This window comes from Eriocheir sinensis, unplaced genomic scaffold (genome assembly GCF_024679095.1).
Source record: "Eriocheir sinensis breed Jianghai 21 unplaced genomic scaffold, ASM2467909v1 Scaffold40, whole genome shotgun sequence".
In the NCBI taxonomy this organism is placed as follows: domain Eukaryota; kingdom Metazoa; phylum Arthropoda; class Malacostraca; order Decapoda; family Varunidae; genus Eriocheir; species Eriocheir sinensis.
In genome coordinates this window covers 846,912-868,401 of record NW_026111721.1, presented here as the reverse complement: position 1 = coordinate 868,401, position 21,490 = coordinate 846,912, and positions in this window count along the sequence as shown.

Here is a 21,490-nt window from a genome sequence, read left to right as displayed (position 1 = left end):
ATCAAAATAAATACACCGAATATTAATAAAATAATGTAAATTTGTATGAAAATAAAGATGCAAAATTCCCATAAAATAGCGCATTTTTTATAAAAATATATATATACCAAAATACACATAAAATATTTAAATTTGTATTGAAATAAATATACAAAATGCACATACAATAAGGTAAATTAGTGTTGAAAGAGATATGCAAAAATACATATAAAACAATGTAAATTTGTTTCAAAATATATATACGAATACAAATAAAAAAACGTAGATTTCTATAAAAATATATATACAAAATACACATAAAATTAAATAAATACGTATAAAAAAATGTATTCAAAATACACATAAAATAATGTAAATTCGAATTAAAATAAATAAACAAAATACCAATAAAAGAATGTGTATTTGGATAAATATAAATATACAAAATACACATACAAAATAAATTTAAAATAATGTAGATTTGTAATAAAATATATGTACAAAATACACATACAATAATGTAAATTTATATGAAAATATATATACAAATACACATAAAATACCATGAATTTGTATAAAAATATATATTCAAAATAAATATTAAATAATGTAAGAGCATATAAAAATATATATACAAAGTACATATAAAATGAAAATTAAGATGCAAAATACCTATAAAATAACGCATTTTTTTTTTAAATTATTGATACCAAAATACACATAAAATATTTGAACTTGTATTAAAATAAATATACAAAATGCACATACAATAAGGTAAATTTGTATTGAAACAGATATGGAAAATACATATAAAATAATGCAAATTTGTTTCAAAATATATATACGAATACACATAAAATAACGTAGATTTTTATAAAAATACATATACAAAATACACCTAAAATTAGGTAAATACGTATAAAAAAATGTATACAAAATACACATAAAATAATGTAAATTCGTATAAATGTAAATAAACAATATACCAATAAAAGAATGTGTATTTGTATAAATATAAATATACAAAATGCACATAAAATAACGTAAATTTATATAAAACTATATACATAAAATAACGCAAATTTCTATAAAAATATATGTATAAAAATGAACATTAGATAAATTTGCGTATAAATATATATACAAAACACACATTAGATAATGTAAAAGAGTATAAAAATATGTGTAGAAAATACCTATGAAATAATCTAAATTCGTATTGAATTAAATTAAGAAATACCAATAAAATAATGTAATTTTGGATGAAAATATATATACAAAATACACATAAAATAACCTAAATACAAATACAAATACACACATAAAATAATTTAAAATTGAATGAAATAAATATACAAAATAAACATAAAATAAGGTAAATTTGTAATGAAATATAAAAAAACACAAAATAATATAAATTTACATTAAATAACATGAATTTGTATAAAATTTGTATTAAAAATATATAAAAATAAAATAACGTAATTTTTTTATGAAAATGTATATACAAAATACACATAAAATAATTTAAATACGTAGAAAAATATATATACAAAAAACACATAAAATAGTGTAAATATGTATGAAAATATATAAACAAATACACATAAAATAATGTAAATTTCGATAAAAAATATATTCAAAATTAACATTAAATAATGTAAATATATATATAAAAAAATATATACAAAAAAACACATAGAATAATGTTAAATCGTTTCAAAATAAATAAAGAGAATATCAATAAAATAATGTAAATTTGTATGAAAATAAAGATGCAAAATATCCATATAATAACGCATATTTGCATAAAAATATATATATACAAAAATACATATAAAATAATTAAATTTGTATTAAAATAAATATACAAAATGCACGTACAATAAAGTAAATTTGTATTGAAATAGTTATGCAAAATACACATTAATAATGTAAATTTGTATCAAAATATATATACGAACGCTCATAAAATAGAGTAAATTTCTATGAAAATATACATACAAAATATATATACAAAATACACATATAACTAGTTAAATTTGTATTTAAATACATGTACAAAAAACACATAAAATAATGTAGATTTGTATGAAATGAAAACAAATACATTTTATATAAAATATATATACAAAATACACATAGAATAATGTAAAATCATATCAAAATAAATACACAGAAATAAAGATGCAAAATACCCATAAAATAAAGCATATTTTTATAAAAAAAAACATATACAAAAATACACATAGATTAATCAAATTTGTATTAAAATTAATATACAAAATGCACATACAATAAGGTAAATTTGTATTAAAAAAATATGCAAAATACACATAAAACAATATAAATTTGTTTCAAAATATATATACGAATACACATAAAATAACGCAGATTTCTATAGAAATATATAAAGAAAATACACTTGAAATAATGTAAATACGTATAAAAATATATATACAAAATACACATTAAATAATGTTAATTCGTGTCAAAATAAATAAACAAAATATCATGAAAAGAATGTGTATTTGTATGAAAATAGATATACAAAATTCACATAAAATAACCTAAATTTGTATAAAACTATATACAAAAATACACAAAAAATAATTTAAACTTGTATGAAAATAAATACACAAAAAACATATAAAATTAGGTAAATTTGTATTGAAATACATATACAAAATACACATAAAATAATGTAAATTTAAATGAAAATATAAACATATAGACTTAAAATAACGTAAATTTGTATCAAATATATATAAAAAAAAAAATGAAATAATGTAAATATGTATAAAAAAATATATACAAAACACATATGAAATAATGTAAAATCGTATCAAAATAAATACAGAAAATATATACAAAACACAAATGAAATAATGTAAAATCGTATCAAAATAAATACAGAAAATAATTTGAGTATAAAATAATGTAAATTTGTATGAAAATTAAGATACAAAATACCTATAAAATAATGCATTTTTTATAAAAATATATATACGAAAAAACATAAAATATTTGATTTTGTATTAAAATAAATAGATATACAAAATATACATAAAATAAGCTAAATTTGAATTGAAATATATATACAAAATACATAAAATAATGTAAATTTGTATCAAAATACTTATACAAATACACATATAATATCGTAAATACACATTAAATAATGTAAATACGATTAAAAAAAATGTACAAAATACACAAATAATCATGTAACTCGTATCAAAATATATAGACAATATACCAATAAAATTATGTAAATTTCTATGAGAAAACATATACAAAATACACATAAATAACGCAAATATTAATAAAAATATATATAATATAATATCTTTTTATGCATATTTAAAATATTTAATGTATATTTTGTATATATATTTTATCCAAATTTACGTTATTTTATATGTATTTGTTTATATATTTTCATACATATTTATAAAATTTTATGTGAGTTTTGTATATGTATTTCAATACAAATTTGCCTAATTTTATGTGTATTTTGCATATCTATTTTCAAACAAATTTAAATTATTTTTGTGTATTTTTGTATATATTTTTATACAAATTTTAGTTATTTTATTTATTTTTTGTATATATATTTTCCTACAAATATACATTCTTTTATTGGAATTTTGTGTATTTATTTTTTACGAATTTACATTATTTTATGTGTATTTTGTTTATATTTTTTTCTACGTATTTAAATTATTTTATGTGTATATTTTATATACATTTTCATAAAAATTTACGTTATTTTATTGTGTGTATTCGTATATATTTTGAAACAAATTTTATACAAATTCATGTTATTTTATGTGTATTTGTATATATATTTTCATACAAATTTATATTATTTTATGTATTCTTACATATATTTCATTCCAAATTTACCTTATTTTATGTTTATTTTGTATATTTATTTCATTTAATATAATCAAATTTAAATTTATTGTATATGCATTTTGTATATTAATTTTAATACAAATTTAATTATTCTATATGTATTTTTCCATATGTATTTTTATAAAAATATGCTTTATTTTATGGGTATTTTGCATCTTTATTTTTATACAAATTTACATTATTTTTTTGATATTCTGCTCATTCATTTTGATGCGATTTGACATTATTCTATGTGTATTTTGTAAATATTTTTCATACAAATTTACGTTATTTTATGTGTCTTTGTTTATATATTTTGACACAAATTTACAATATTTTATGGGTATTTTGTATATATATTTCTAAAGAAATTTACCTAGTTTTATGTGTATTTTGAATATCTATTTTCATTCAAACTCAAATTATTTTTATGTATTTTTGTATATATTTCAATACAAATTTTAGTATGGTTATGTGTATTTTGTAAATCTATTTTCATTCAAATATATATTATTTTATTGGTATTTTGTTGATTTATATTGATACGAATTTACATTATTTGATATGTACTTTGTATATATATTTTTATACGCATTTACATTATTTAATATTTATTTTGAGAATATAATTTTATACAAATTCATGGTATTTTATGTGTATTTGTATATATATTTTCATATAAATTTACATCTTTTATGTGTATTTTGTATATATATTTCATTACAAATTTACCTTATTTTATGTTTATTTTGTATGTGTATTTTGTACATTTATATTTATACAAATACACATTCTTTTATTGGTATTTTGTTTATTTATTTTGTTTCGAATTTACATTATTTTATGTGTATTTTATTTACATTTTTTTATACGTATTTACTTAATTTTATGAGTATTTTGTATATATATTTTTATAGAAATCTACGTTATTTTATGTGTATTCGTACATATATTTTGAAACAAATTTACATTGTTTTATATGTACAATAAGGTAAATTTGTATTGAAATAGATATGCAAAATAGATATAAAGCAATGTAAATTTTTTTCAAAATATGTATACGAATACACATAAAATAACGTAGATTTCTATAAAAATATATATACAAAATACACATAAAATGAAGTAAATACGTATAAAAAATGTATACAAAATACACATAAAATAATGTAAACTCGTATCAAAATAAATAAACAAAATACCAATAAAAGAATGTGTATTAGTATAAATATAAATATACAAAATACACATAAAATAACGTAAATTTATATAAAACTATATACAAAAATACACAGAACTAATTAAATTTGTATGAAAATATATACAAAACACACACAAAATAAGCTAGATTTGAGTTGAAATATATATACAAAATACATGAAATAAAGTAAATTGGTATCAAAATATTTATAAAAATACACATATAATAACGTAAATTTGTATGAAAATATATAAACAAAATACACATTAAATAATGTAAATACGTATAAAAAATGTGTACAAAATACACATATAATCATGTAATTCGTATCAAAATAAATAAACAAAATACCAATAAAATAATAATAATTTGTATGAGTAAACGTGTATAAATATAAATGTACAAAATACACATACAAAATAAACATAAAATAAGGTAAATTTGTTATGAAATATATGTACAAAATACACATAAGATAATGTAAATTTATATGAAAATATATATATACAAATACACATGAAATACCATGAATTTGTATAAAATTATATATTCAAAATAAATATTAAATAATGTAAATGCGTATAAAAATATATATAAAAACTACATATAAAATAATGTAAACTCGTATCAATATAAATCAACAAAATACCAAAAAAATAATATATATTTGAATGAAAATAGATTTACAAAATACACATAACATAACTAAAATTTATATTGAAATATATACAAAAATACATAAAAATAATTTGAGTTTGTATGAAAATAGATATTCAAAATACACATAAAGCTAGGTAAATTTCTTTTGAAATATATATACAAAATACCCATAAAATATTGTAAATTTGTGTCAAAATATATAAACAAATTCACATAAAATAACGTAAATTTGAATGAAAAATATTTACAAAATACACATAGAATAATGTCAAATCGTATCAAAATGAATGAGCAGAATATCAATAAAATAACGTAAATTTGAATGAAAATAAAGATGCAAAATACCCATAAAATAAAGCATATTTTTATAAAAATACATATACAAAAATACACATAGAATAATTAAATTTGTATTAAAATTAATTACAAAATGCATATACAATAAGGTAAATTTGTATTGAAAAAATATGCAAAATACACATAAAAGTGTAAATTTGTTTAAAAATCTATATACGAATACACATAGTATAACGTAGATTTCTATAGAAATATATATACAAAATACACATGAAATGATGTAAATACGTATAAAAATATATATACAAAATACACATTAAATAATATAAATTCTCGTCAAAATAAATAAACAAAATATCAATAAAAGAATGTGTATTTGTATGAAAATAGATATACAAAACACTCATAAAATAACCTAAGTTTGTATAAAACTATATACAAAAATACGCAAAAATAATCTAAATTTGTATGAAAATAAATATACAAAATACATATAAAATTAGGTAAATTTGTATTGAAATACATATACAAAATACACATAAAATAATGGAAGGTTGAATGAAAATATATAAACATATACACTTAAAATAATATAAATTTGTATCAAATATATATACAAAATACTAATTAAATAATGTAAATATGTATAAAAAAATATATTCAAAACACAAATAGAATAATGTAAAATCGTATCAAAATAAATACACAGAATATTAATAAAATAATGTAAATTTGTATGAAAATAAAGATGCAAAATAGCTATAAAATAACGCTTTTTTTTAAAAAAATATAATACTAAAATACACATAAAATATTAAAATTTGTATTAAAATAAATATAAAAAATGCACATACTGTAAGGTAAATTTGTATTGAAATAGATATGCAAAATACATATAAAACAATGTAAATTTGTTTCAAAATATATATAGGAATACACATAAAATAACGTTGATTTCTATAAAAAAATATATACAAAATACACATAAAATGTAGTAAATACGTATAAAAAAATGAATGCAAAATACACATAAAAATCGTATCAAAATAAATAAACAAAATACCAGTAAAAGAAAGTGTATTTGTATAAGTATAAATATACAAAATACACATAAAATATCGTAAATAGGTATAAAACTTTATACAAAAATACACAGAAGTTATTAAATTTGTATGAAAATATATATACAAAATACAGCTAAAATAAGCTAAATTTGAATTGAAATGTACATACAAAATACATAAAATAATGTAAATCTGTATCAAAATATTTATACAAATACATATAATAACGTAGATTTGTTTAAAAATATATAAACAAAATACACATTAAGTAATGTAAATACGTATAAAAAATATGTACAAAATACACATATAATCATGTAATTCGTATCAAAATAAATAAACAAAATAGCAATAAAATAATGTAAATTTGTATGAGAAAACATATACAAATAACGCAAATTTCTATAAAAAAATGTACAAAAATGCACATAAAATAAAGTAAATTAGCATAAAAATATATATACAAAACACACACTAAATAATGTAAATGCGTACATAAAATAACCTAAATTTGTATAAAACTATATACAAAAATACACAAAAATAATTTAAATTTGTTTGAAAAGAAATATACAAAATACACATAAAATTACGTAAATTTGTATGGAAATACGGATACAAAATACACATCAAATAATGTAAATTTGAATGAAAATATATAAACAAATACACTTAAAATAACGTATATTTGTATAAAATATATATGCAATATACATATTAAATAATGTAAATGTGTATAAAAAAATATATACAAAAAAACAAATAGAATAATGTGAAATCGTATCAAAATAAATGCATAGAATATCAATAAAATAATGTAAATTTGTATGAAAATAAAGATGCAAAACTCCCAAAAATTATCGCATTTTTTATAAAAATATATATACCAAAATACACATAAAATATTTAAATTTGTATTGAAATAAATATACAAAATGCATATACAGTAAGGTAAATTTGTATTGAAAGAGAAATTCAAAAATACATATAAAACAATGTAAATTTGTTTCAAAATATATATACGAATACACATAAAATAAAGTAGATTTCTATAGAAATATATATACAAAATACAAATGAAATTATGTAAATACGTATAAATATATATATACAAAATACATATCAAATAATGTAAATTCGTGTCAAAATAAATAAACAAAATATCATGAAAAGAATGTGTATATGTATGAAAATAGATAATAGATAATATATTTGTATAAAATATATATGCAAGATACACATTAAATAATGTAAATATGTATAAAAAAGTATATACAAAAAACAAATAGAATAATGTAAAATCGTATCAAAATAAATACACCGAATATTAATAAAATAATGTAAATTTGTATGAAAATAAGGATGCATAATACACATAAAATGAAGTAAATACGTATAAAAAAATGTATACAAAAAACACATAAAATAATGTAAATTCGTATCAAAATAAATAAACAAAATACCAGTAAAAGAAAGTGTATTTGTATAAATATAAATATACAAAATACACATAAAATATCGTAAATTTGTATAAAACTATATACAAAAATACACAGAAGTTATTAAATTTGTATGAAAATATATACAAAATACAGCTAAAATAAGCTAAATTTGAATTGAAATGTACATACAAAATACATAAAATAATGTAAATCTGTATCAAAATATTTATACAAATACATATAATAACGTAGATTTGTTTAAAAATATATAAACAAAATACACATTAAGTAATGTAAATACGTATAAAAAATATGTACAAAATACACATATAATTATGTAATTCGTATCAAAATAAATAAACAAAATAGCAATAAAGTAATGTAAATTTGTATGAGAAAACATATACAAATAACGCAAATTTCTATAAAAATACATGTACAAAAATGCACATGAAATAAAGTAAATTAGCATAAAAATATATATACAAAACACACACTAAATAATGTAAATGCGTACATAAAATAACCTAAATTTATAAAAAACTATATACAAAAATACACAAAAATAATTTAAATTTGTTTAAAAAGAAATATACAAAATACACATAAAATTAGGTAAATTTGTATGGAAATACATATACAAAATACACATCAAATAATGTAAATTTCAATGAAAATATATAAACAAATACACTTAAAATAACGTAAATTTGTATAAAATATATATGCAAGATTCATATTAAATAATGTAAATGTGTATAAAAAAAATATATACAAAAAACAAATAGAATAATGTAAAATCGTATCAAAATAAATACACAGAATATCAATAAAATAATGTAAATTTGTATGAAAATAAAGATGCAAAATTCCCAAAAATTATCGCATTTTTTTTTAAAAATATATATACCAAAATACACATAAAATATTTAAATTTGTATTGAAATAAATATACAAAATGCATATACAGTAAGGTAAATTTGTATTGAAAGAGATATTCAAAAAAACATATGAAACAATGTAAATTTGTTTCAAAATATATATACGAATACACATAAAATAAAGTAGATTTCTATAGAAATATATATACAAAATACATATGAAATTATGTTAATACGTATAAAAATATATATACAAAATACATATCAAATAATGTAAATTCGTGTCAAAATAAATAAACAAAATATCATGAAAAGAATGTGTATATGTATGAAAATAGATAATAGATAATAAATTTGTATAAAATATATATGCAAGATACACATTAAATAATGTAAATATGTATAAAAAAGTATATACAAAAAACAAATAAAATAATGTAAAATCGTATCAAAATAAATACACCGAATATTAATAAAATAATGTAAATTTGTATGAAAATAAGGATGCAAAATTCCCATAAAATAGCGCATTTCTTATAAAAATATATATACCAAAATACACATTATATATTTAAATTTGTATTGAAATAAATATACAAAATACACATACAATAAGGTAAATTTGTATTGAAAGAGATATGCAAAAATACATATAAAACAATGTAAATTTGTTTCAAAATATATATACGAATACAAATAAAAAAACGTAGATATCTATAAAAAAATATATACAAAATACACATAAAATTAAGTAAATACGTATAAAAAAATGTATACAAAATACACATAAAATAATGTAAATTCGAATTAAAATAAATAAACAAAATACCAATAAAAGAATGTGTATTTGGATAAATATAAATATACTAAATACACATACAAAATAAACATAAAATAAGGTAGATTTGTAATAAAATATATGTACAAAATACACATAAAATAATGTAAATTTATATGAAAATATATATACAAATACACATAAAATACCATGAATCTGTATAAAAATATATATTCAAAATAAATATTAAATAATGTAAAAGCGTATAAAAATATATATACAAAGTACATATAAAATGAAAATTAAGATGCAAAATTCCTATAAAATAACGCATTTTTTATAAAATTATTGACATCTAAATTCACATAAAATATTTGAACTTGTATTAAAATAAATATACAAAATGCACATACAATAAGGTAATTTTTTATTGAAATAGATATGCAAAATACATATAAAATAATGTAAATTTGTTTCAAAATATATATACGAATACACATAAAATATCGTAAATTTCTATAAAAATACATATACAAAATACACATAAAATTAAGTAAATACGTATAAAAAAATGTATACAAAATACACATAAAATAATGTAAATTCGTATAAATGTAAATAAACAATATACCAATAAAAGAATGTGTACTTGTATAAATATAAATATACAAAATGCACATAAAATAACGTAAATTTATATAAAACTATATACATAAAATAACGCAAATTTCTATAAAAATATATGTACAAAAATGAACATTAAATAAATTTGCATACAAATATATATACAAAACACACATTAGATAATGTAAATGAGAATAAAAATATGTATACAAAATACCTATGAGATAATCTAAATTCGTATCGAATTAAATTAAGAAATACCAATAAAATAATGTAATTTTGGATGAAAATATATATACAAAATACACATAAAATAACCTAAATACAAATACAAATATACACATAAAATAATTTAAAATTGAATAAAATAAATATACAAAATAAACATAAAATAAGGTAAATTTGTAATGAAATATATGAAAAAATACACATAAAATAATATAAATTTGTATGAAAATATATATACAAATACACATTAAATAACATGAATTTGTATAAAATTTGTATCAAAACATATACTTATACACACAATAAAATAACGTAATTTTTTTATGAAAATGTATATACAAAATACACATAAAATAATTTAAATACGTAGAAAAATATATATACAAAAAACACATAAAATAATGTAAATATGTATGAAAATGTATAAACAAATACACATAAAATAATGTAAATTTAAATAAAATATATATCATAAAATAATGTAAACTCGTATCAAAATAAATAAACAAAATACCAATAAAAGAATGTGTATTTGTATGAATATAAATATACAAAATACACATAAAATGACGTAAATATATATAAAACTATATACAAAAATACACAGAAGTAATTAACTTTTATGAAAATATATACAAAATACACACGAAATAAGCTAAATTTGAATTGAAATATATATACAAAATACATGAAATAAAGTAAATTTGTATCAAAATATTTATACAAATGCTCATATAATAACGTAAATTTGTATGAAAATATATAAACAAAATACACATTAAATAATGTAAATACGTATAAAAATATATGTACAAAATACACATATAATCATGTAATTCGTATCAAAATAAATAAACAAAATACCAATAAAATAATATAAATTTGTATGAGTAAACGTGTATGTTGCATATTTTTTCAATACAAATTTACCTTATTATATACGCATTTTGTATATTAATTTTAATACAAATTTAATTATTCGATGTGTATTTTTGTATTTTGCTTCTTTATTTTCATACAAATTTACATTATTTTATTGATATTCTGCTCATTCATTTTGATACGAATTGACATTATTCTATGTGTATTTTATATATATTTTTCATACAAATTTACGTTATTTTATGTGTATTTGTTTATATATTTTGACACAAATTTACAATATTTTATGGGTATTTTGTATATACATTTCAAAAGAAATTTAACTAGTTTTATGTGTATTTTGTATATCTATTTTCATACAAACTCAAATTATTTCTATTTATTTTTGTATATATTTTAATACAAATTTTAGTTATGTTATGTGTATTTTGTAAATTTATTTTCATTCAAATAAATATTATTTTATTGGTGTTTTATTGATTTATATTGATACGAATCTACATTATTTTATATGTACTTTGTATATATATTTTTATACGCTTTTCCATTATTTAATATTTATTTTGAATATATATTTTTATACAAATTCATGGTATTTTATGTGTATTTGTATATATATTTTCATATAAATTTACATTATTTTATGTGTATTTTGTACAGATTTTATTACAAATCTACCTTATTTTATGTTTATTTTGTATGTGTATTTTGTATATTTATAGTTATCCAAATACACATTCTTTTATTGGTATTTTGTTTATTTATTTTAATTCGAGTTTACGTTCTTTTATCGGAATTTTATTTATTTATTTTCATACGAATTTTCATTTTTTTTAGGTGTATTTGATATATATATTTTTATACTTATTTACATAATTTTATATGTATTTTGAATAAATATTTTCATAGAAATTTACTCTATATGTATATGTATAGAAAATACACATGAAATAATCTAAATTCGTATCGAAATAAATGAACAAAATACCGATAAAATAATGTACTTTTGAATGAAAATATATATAGAAAATACACATAAAATAACGTAAATACAAATAAATATGTACACATAAAATGATTTGAATTTGAATGAAAATAGATATAAAAATAAACTTAAAATAAGGCAAATTTATAATGAAATATATATACAAAATACACATAAAATAATTTAGATTTGTTTCAAAATATATATACGAATACACATAAAATAACGTAGATTTCTATAGAAATATATATACAAAATACACATGAAATGTTGTAAATACGTATAAAAATATATATACAAAATACACATTAAATAATATAAATTCGTGTCAAAATAAATAATTAAAATATCAATAAAAAAAAGGGTTTTTGTATGAAAATACATATACAAAATACACATAAAATAACGTAAATTTGTATAAAACTATATATAAAAATACAAAAACAAGTTAAATTTGTATGAAAATAGATATACAAAATACACATAAAATTAGGTAAATTTGTAAAGAAATACATATTCAAAATACACATAAAATAATGTAAATTTGAATGAAAATATATAGACAAATACACTTAAATTAACATAAATTTGTATAAAATATATATAAAAAATACTCATTAAATAATGTAAATATGTATAAAAAATATATATACAAAAGACAAATAGAATAATGTAAAATCGTATTAAAATAAATACACAGAATCTAAATAAATTAATGTAAATTTGTATGAAAATAAAGATGCAAAATACCCATAAAATAACGCATTTTTTATAAATATACAAAATACACATGAAAGGATGTAAATACGTATAAAAATATATATACAAAATACACATTAAATAATGTAAATTCGCGTCAAAATAAATAAACAAAATGTCAATAAAAGAATGTGTATTTGTATGAAAATAAATATACAAAATACACATAAGATAACATAAATTTGTATAAATCTATATACAAAAATACATAAAAATAATTTAAATTTTTATGAAAATAAATATACAAAATACACATAAAATTAGGTAAATTTGTATTGAAATACATATATAAAATACACATAAAATACTGTAAATTTGAATGAAAATACATAAACAAATACACATAAAATAACGCAAATTTGTATAAAAAAATATATACAAAACACAAATAGAATAATGTAAAATCGTATCAAAATAAATACACAGAATATTAATAAAATAATGTAAATTTATATGAAAATAAAGAAGCAAAATACCCATAAAATAACGCATTTTTTCTTTAAATATATATACAAAAATACACATAAAAAAATTATTTGTATTAAAATATATATACAAAATACACATACAATAAGGTAAATCTGTATTGAAATGGATATGCAAAATACGTATAAAACTATGTAAATTTGTTTCAAAATATATATACGAATACACATTAAATAACGTAGATTTGTATAAAAATATATATACAAAATACACGTAAAATGAAGTAAATACGTATAAAAAAATGTATACAAAATATACATTAAATAATGTAAATTCGTATCAAAATAAATAAACAAAATACCAATAAAAGAATGTGTATTTGTATAAATATAAATATACAAAATACACATAAAATAACGTAAATTTGTATAAAACTATATACAAAAATACACAGAAGTAATTAAATTCGTATGAAAATAGATATACAAAATACAGATAAAATAAGCTAAATTTGAATTGAAATGTATATACAAAATACACATTAAGTAATGTAAATACATATAAAAAATATGTACAAAATACACATATAATCATGTAATTCGTATCAAACTAAATAAACAAAATAGCAATAAAATAATGTAAATTTGTATGAGAAAACATATACAAACACATATAAAATAACGCTAATTTCTATAAAAATATATGTCCAAAAATGAACGTAAAATAAATTAACTTTAGATAAAAATATATATATACAAAACACACATTAAATAATGTAAATGCGTACATAAAATAACCTAAATTTGTATAAAACTATATACAAAAATACACAAAAATAATTTAAATATGTATGAAAACAAATATACAAAATACACATAAAATTAGGTTAATTTCTATTGAAATACATATACAAAATACACATAAAATAATGTAAATTTGAAAGAAAATATATAAACAAATACACATATAATAACGTAAATTTGTATGAAATATATATACAAAATACACATTAAATAATGTAAATATGTATAAAAAAAATATATACAAAACACAAATAGAATAATGTAAAATCGTATCAAAATATATACACAGAATATTAATAAAATAATGTAAATTTGTATGAAAATTAAGATGCAAAATACTTATAAAATAACGCATTTTTTTTATAAAATTATTGATACCAAAATACACATAAAATATTTGAATTTGTATCAAAATAAATATACAAAATGCACATAAAATAAGGTAAATTTGTATTGAAATAGATATGCAAAATACATATAAAATAATGTAAATTTGTTTCAAAATATATATGCGAATACACATAAAATAACGTAGATTTCTATAAAAATACATATACAAAATACACATAATATTAAGTAAATACGTATAAAAAAATGTATACAAAATACACATAAAATAATGTAAATTCGTATAAATATAAATAAACAATATAGCAATAAAAGAATGTGTATTTGTATAAATATAAATATACAAAATGCACATAAAATAACGTAAATTTATATAAAACTATATACATAAAATAACGCAAATTTCTATAAAAATATATGTACAAAAATGAACATAAAATAAATTTGCATAAAAATATATATACAAAACACACATTAGATAATGTAAATGAGTATAAAAATATGTATACAAAACACCTATTAAATAATCTAAATTCGTATCGATTTAAATTAAGAAAATACCAATATAATAATGTAGCTTTGGATGAAAATATATATACAAAATACACATAAAATAACCTAAATACAAATACAAATATACACATAAAATAATTTAAAATTGAATGAAATAAATATACAAAATAAACATAAAATAAGGTAAATTTGTAATGAAATATATGAAAAATACACATAAAATAATATAAATTTGTATGAAAATATATATACATATACACATTAAATAACATGAATTTGTATAAAATTTGTATCAAAATATATACTTATACACACAATAAAATAACGTAATTTTTTTTATGAAAATGTATATACAAAATACACATAAAATAATTTAAATAAGTAGAAAAATATATATACAAAAAACACATAAAATAATGTAAATATGTATGAAAATATATAAACAAATACACATAAAATAATGTAAATTTGGATAAAATATATATACAAAATGAACATTAAATAATGTAAATATGTATAAAAAAAAATATATACAAAAAACACATAGAATAATGTTAAAATTTGTATTAAAATAAATATACAAAATGCACGTACAATAAAATAAGTTTGTATTGAAATAGATATGCAAAATACACATTAATAATGTAAATTTGTATCAAAATATATATACGAATATATATAAATAAATATAAATTTCTATGAAAATATACATACAAAATAGATATACAAAATACACATATAACTAGTTAAATTTGTATTTAAATACATGTACAAAAAACACATAAAATAATGTAGATTTGTATGAAATGAAAACAAATACATTGTAAATTTGTATAAAACTCTATCAAAAAAATACACAAAAATAATTTAAATTTGTATGAAAATAATTATACAAAATACACATAAAACTAGTTACATTTCTATTGAAATACTTATACAAAATACACATAAAATAATGTAAATTTGAATGAAAATATATAAACAAATACACTTAAAATAACGTAAATTTGTATGAAATATATATAGAAAATACACATTAAATAATGTAAATATGTATAAAAAAATATATACAAAACACAAATAGAATAATGTAAAATAGTATCAAAATAAATACACAGAATATTAATAAAATAATGTAAATTTGTATGAAAATAAAGATGCAAAATACCCATAAAACAACGCATTTTTTATGAAAATATATATACCAAAATACACATAAAATATTTAAATTTGTATTACAATAAATATACAAAATGCACATACAATAAGGTAAATTTGTATTGAAATAGATATGCAAAATACACATAAAACAATGTAAATTTGTTTCAAAATATATATACGAATACACATAAGATAACGTAGATTTCTATAAAAAATATATACAAAATACACATAAAATGAAGTAAATATGTATAAGAAAATGTATACAAAATACACATAAAATAATGTAAATTCGTATCAAAATAAATAAACTAAATGCCAATAAAAGAATGTTCACTTGTATAAATATAAATAAACAAAATACACATAAAATAACGTAAAATTGTATAAAACTATATACAAAAATAAACAAAAATAGTTAAATTTGTATGAAAATAGATATACAAAAGACATAAAATAAGCTAAATTTGAATTGAAATAAATATAGAAAATACATAAAATAATGTAAATTTGTATCAAAATATATATTCAAATACATATAATAACGTAAATTTGTATAAAATATATAAACAAAATACACATTAAATAATGTAAATACGTATAAAAGATATGTACGTAATGTAAAAATTTATAAAATTAAAGATGCAAAATACCCATAAAATAACGCTTATTTAAAAAAAATATATACAAAAATACACATTAAATAATTGAATTTGTGTTAAAATAAATATACAAAATACACATACAATTAGGTAGATTTTTATTGAAATAGATATGCAAAAAACACATCAGATAATGAAATTTTTTATCAAAATATATACGAATACACACAATAAAATTACGTAAATTTTTATGAAAATATATATACAAAATACACATAAAATAATGTAAATACATAGAAAAATATATATACAAAATACACATAAAATAATGTAAATTCGTATCAAAATAAGTAAACAAAATTTCCTCTAAAAGAATGTATGTTTGTAGGAAAATATATATACAAAATACAAATAAAATAACAAAATTTTGTACAAAATATATACAAAAATACACAAAAATAATTTAAATTTGTTTGAAAATAGATATGCAAAATACACATAAAATAATGTAAATTTGTATGAAAATATATAAACAAATACACATAAGATAACGTAAATTTCCATAAAATATATGTACAAAATATACATTAAATAATGTAAATATATCTAAAAATATATATACAAAATGCAGAGAATAACGTAAAATCGTATCAAAATAAATAAACAGACTATCAATAAAATAATGTAAATTTGAATGAAAATAAAGATGCAAAATACCCATATAATAACGCATATTTGTTTAAAAATATATATACAAAAATACACATAAAATAATTAAATTTGTATCAAAATAAATATACAAAAGGCACATACAATAAAGAAAATTTGTATTGAAATAGATATGCGAAATACACATAAATAATGTAAATTTGTATCAAAATATATATACGAAAACACATAAAATTGAGTAAATTTCTATGAAAATATATATTCAAAATACATATAAAAAACAAATACACCTAAAATAATGAAAATTCGTATCAAAATAAATAAACAAAATTCCGATAAAAGAACGTATATTTGTAGGAAAATAAATATACAAAATTCACATAAAATTACGAAAATTTGAATAAAAATATATACTAAAATACACAAAATTAATTTCAATTTGTATGAAAATAGATATACATAATACACATATAATTAGTTAAATTTGCATTTAAATACATGTACAAAATACACATGAAATAATGTAAATTTGTTTGAAATGAAAACAAATTCACATAAAATAACGTTCATTTGTATGAAATATATATACAAAATATACATAAAATAATGTAAAATCGTATCAAAATAAATACACAGAATATCAATAAAATAAAGTAAATTTGTATGAAAATAAAGCTGCAAAATACTCATAAAATAAAGCATTTTTTTATGAAAATACATATACAAAAATACACATAGAATAATTAAATTTGTATTATTTTATATGTACTTTGTATATATATTTTTATACTCATTTACATTATTTAACATTTATTTAATTTAATTACTTCTGTGTATTTTTGTATATAATTTTATACAAATTTACGATATTTTATGTGTATTTTGTATATTTATATTTATACAAATACACATTCTTTTATTGGTATTTTGTTTATTTATTTTGATACGATTTTACATTATTTTATGTGTATTTTGTATTCATTTTTTATACGTGTTTATTTCATTTTATGTGTATTTTGTATATATTTTTATAGAAATCTACGTTATTTTATGTTTATTCGGATATATATTTTGAAACAAATTTACATTGTTTTATGTGTATTTTGCATATCCATGTCAATACAAACTTACAAAAATGCACATAAAATAAAGTAAATTTGCATTAAAATATATATATACAAAACAAACATTAAATAATGTAAATGCGTACATAAAATAACCTAAATTTGTATAAAACTATATACAATAATACACAAAAATAATTAAAATTTGTATGAAAAGAAATATACAAAATACACATAAAATTAGGTAAATTTGTATTGAAATACATATACAAAATACACATAAAATAATGTAAATTTGAATGAAAATATATAAACAAATACACTTAAATAACGTAAATATGTATAAAATATATATGCAAGATACACATTAAATAATGTAAATGTGTATTAAAAAAATATATACAAAAAAGAAATAGAATAATGTAAAATCGTATGAAAATAAATACAAAGAATATCAACAAAATAATGTAAATTTGTATGAAAAGAAAGATGCAAAATTCCCATAAAATAGCGCATTTTTTCTAAAAATATATATACCAAAATACACATAAAATATTTAAATTTGTATTGAAATAAATATACAAAATGCATATACAGTAAGGTAAATTTATATTGAAAGAGATATTCAAAAATACATATAAAACAATGTAAATTTGTTTCAAAATATATATACGAATACACATAAAATAACGTAGACTTCTATAGAAATATATATACAAAATACACATGAAATTATGTAAATACGTATAAAAATATATATACAAAATACATATTAAGTAATGTAAATTCGTGTCAAAATAAATAAACAAAATATCATGAAAAGAATGTGTATTTGTATGAAAATAAATAATAGATAATAAATTTGTATGAAATATATATGCAAGATACACATTAAATAATGTAAATATGTATAAAAAAAATATATACAAAAAACAAATAGAATAATGTAAAATCGTTCCAAATAAATACACCAAATATTAATAAAATAATGTAAATTTGAATGAAAATAAAGATGCAAAATTCCCATCAAATAGCGCATTTCTTATAAAAAAATATATACCAAAATACATATAAAATATTTAAATTTGTATTGAAATAAATATACAAAATGGGTAGGCGGTGGCCGAAGTGATAGCGTACTGGACCCACATTCGCCGCGTGATGGACGACGCGGGTTCGAATCCTGACGCTAGAACTCGGATTTTTCAGTCACCGCCGAGTGGCTTAAAACTACCCACATGCTGTCCTGAAGACCACCCATCAACCCGGACTCTAGAAGAAGCCGTCCAAGCGAAACAAGAACGAGTTCCGGTGGGCAGCATGAGCCAATGCAAGATGGCGCCACTATAAACACTCGCCTGCGCCAGAACGGGCTGGGCCGACCATCAGGCCCCACCTGGAAGATGCCTTGGGCCGACCACCAGGTCCCACCGGGAAGATGCCTACCATACAAATTTACAATATTTTATATGTATTTTGTATATCTATTTTCATACAAATGCACATTCTTTTATTGATATTTTGTTTATTTATTTTGATGCGAATTTACATTATTTAATGTGTATTGTGTATATATATTTTTATACGTATTTACGTCATTTCATGTGTATTTTGTATATATATTTTTATAGAAATATACGTTATTTTATGTGTATTCGTATATATATTTTGAAACAAATATACATTGTTTTATGTGCATTTTGTTTATTTTTTCAATACAAATTTACCTTATTGTACGTGCATTTTGTATATTAATTTTAATACAAATTTAATTATTCTATGTGTATTCTTCTATATGTATTTTTAAAAAAATATGCTTTATCTTATGGGTATTTTGCATCTTTATTTTCATACAAAATTACATTATTTTATTAATATTCTGTGTATTTATTTTGATACGATTTTACATTATTCTATGTATATTTTGTATATCTATTTTATACCAATGTACGTTATTTTATGTGAATTTGTTTTCATTTCATACAAATTTACATAATTTTATGTGAATTTTGTACATGTATTTAAATACAAATTTAACTAATTATATGTGTATTTTGTATATCTATTTTCATACAAATTGAAATTTATTTTTTTGTTTTTTGTATATATTTTTATTTAAATTTTCGTAATTTTATGTGTATTTTGTATATTTATTTTCCTACAAATATACGTTCTTTTATCGGAATTTTGTTTATTTATTTTGATACGAATTTTCATTTTTTTT